Genomic DNA, 2011 nt, shown 5'->3' with positions numbered 1-2011 from the left:
CCCCTCCTCCAGCCCGGCTCCGGCCCGGAGCGGGAGGGGAACGGGACTTATCTGAGCGCAGCACCTGCGGACCTGAGCCATCTCGGTCATCTGAGCTATCTCGGGTGCCTTTTTAATTTTAACTAGGCTTTTGTTTTGTTTTTCCCTTTCGTGTCTGTCAGACTCAAAAGTACACTGAACTGTTTAGCTCTGGCTTCTCTCACGCAGACTACTTCCCAAACAGCATGAAATTGACGCAGCCCTTGGCGTAAACATTTGCAGTTATTTCTAGAACACAGGCACTGGCGGGCCTTCCTACAACACAGCTCACAATGAAAAGAAGGAAACCTGTCTTCAGTCTGCAGGAATCCTTAGCGTTACGTTACCATGCTACTGTTCGCGGCTCTCAAAATTATCAAAGTTGCCCGGCGTAGCTATTCTGTCTCACCCCGCTGCCATCATTGTTACCAGTTGGTGAGCAACCCAACTGGTGAGAGAGTAGCCACAGGGCGTTCCCCGCACCCAGAGCAGAGCCTGGCAAGATAAGTAAACTGCATGAATGAAACGGTCACACTAGTCACGGGTAGCAAAACTCAGATTAAAATTCAGTTTTATGGCCAGGCATGGTGGCGCATGCCTGTAATCCCAGTACTGGGGAGGCTGCGGCAGGAGGATCGCTGTGAATTCAAGACCAGCCTGGGCTACATAGTGAGTTCCAGGTCAGTCTCAACTATATAGTGAGACCCTGACTCAACCCCCCCCAAAAAAATTCAGGTTTATTGACTCTCAGTCTAGTACACTTTGACCTCAGAATACTAAGAGTAAACCTAAGTGAAGGCAGCAAGCAAAACACCTATTACAAGAGTCTCCAATTGAGGAAATTTGGGCCCACTGCTTGTGTTAGTCTGTTTTCTGTTCCTATTACATATCTTTGGATGTGTACTGATAAAGAAAGGTTTATTCAGGTCACAGTATCGAAGGCAGCCCCCTTCTACACCTAAACTACAGCAAAACCAAAGACACCAGCATAGCAACACGACTTAGACTCAATAAGCTGCTACCTCAAAGCTGATCATTCTTCTTCATGCATACATCAGGAGATGGGGTATCTGAGTTACTTTCTTACCACTGGGAGAAAATATCTGACACCCACAAGCCAAAGGAGGAGAGGCTTATTTTGGCTCCCAGAGGTTTTGGTCCACCGTTGTCTGGTTCCAAGATATGATGGCACGGCAGAGGAGAAACAGTTCACAGCACGGCAGGCAGGAAGCAGCGAGGGATCAAGGCAGGAGGGAGCTGGGGCTTCCAGGCCACGCCCCCAGTGACCCGCCTCTTCCCACGAGGCTCCACCGCCCAGCATCCTGCCCAGCTGTAACCCATCAGTGGACTAATGCAGGTCACACACCCAGGACAGTCACCTCCCCAAACTCCCACTTATAAGTGCATGAGGCTTTGGGGGGACATCTAGACATAACCCACAACATGGAGGAAGAGGAACTGGAAGATAAAGTCGCAATACCAGAGTACAGCCAAAGGAAGCCCCTTAGCACTTCTGGAGTTAGTACTGTAAACGGCTTCATGGACGCAAAGCTATTCTGGCCTCAAGACTGCTTTCTCACTGCTATGGTTTAGATCTCAAATGTTCCTTGGAGGCCCCGTGTCAAAGGCTGGGTCAGCATCACGTGGTGCTACTGAGAGGTGAGGATCCTTTAGGAGGCGGGATGTTAGGTGGTAAGGGTCCTGCCCTTGAAGGGGATGTTAGGACCTCAGGGTCTCCCCACCTCTCCTTGCTCCCCAGTTGCCATGAGATGAACACCTATGCTTGGCATGTTCTCTCCATCACAATGTTCTGCCCCTCTGCAGACCCAAACAATGCAGCCAGCTGACCATGAACTTGAATCTGAAACCGTGATCCAAAATAAACTTTCCTTCTTTATAAAATGACTCAGGTATTCTGTCACAGCAAAAGAATGCTGACTGACACACTCACTAGTATTCTTTCCCTCCGAATCACCTGCTTTTATTGAGTCCA

The 2011-nt window shown here is 49.5% G+C and overlaps 1 protein-coding gene across 1 annotated transcript in view; it reads right to left on the bottom strand.

Annotated features, from left to right (window-relative positions):
* Galk2 (galactokinase 2) overlaps positions 1 to 1240 on the bottom strand; it is a 108750-nt gene extending 107510 nt beyond the window's left edge. The window contains exon 1 of the mRNA XM_010638446.3: positions 1106 to 1240. The gene's annotated coding sequence lies outside the window, so the exon portion shown is untranslated. The remainder of the gene's footprint in view (positions 1 to 1105) is intronic.
* Between the last annotated feature and the right edge of the window lie 771 nt (positions 1241 to 2011).

Source organism: Fukomys damarensis, unplaced genomic scaffold, assembly GCF_012274545.1.
Source record: "Fukomys damarensis isolate Sample0158 unplaced genomic scaffold, DMR_v1.0_HiC HiC_scaffold_17, whole genome shotgun sequence".
Classification (NCBI taxonomy): domain Eukaryota; kingdom Metazoa; phylum Chordata; class Mammalia; order Rodentia; family Bathyergidae; genus Fukomys; species Fukomys damarensis.
Note: the sequence above shows the minus strand (reverse complement) of the source record. Positions and strands in the feature narration are given on the sequence as shown.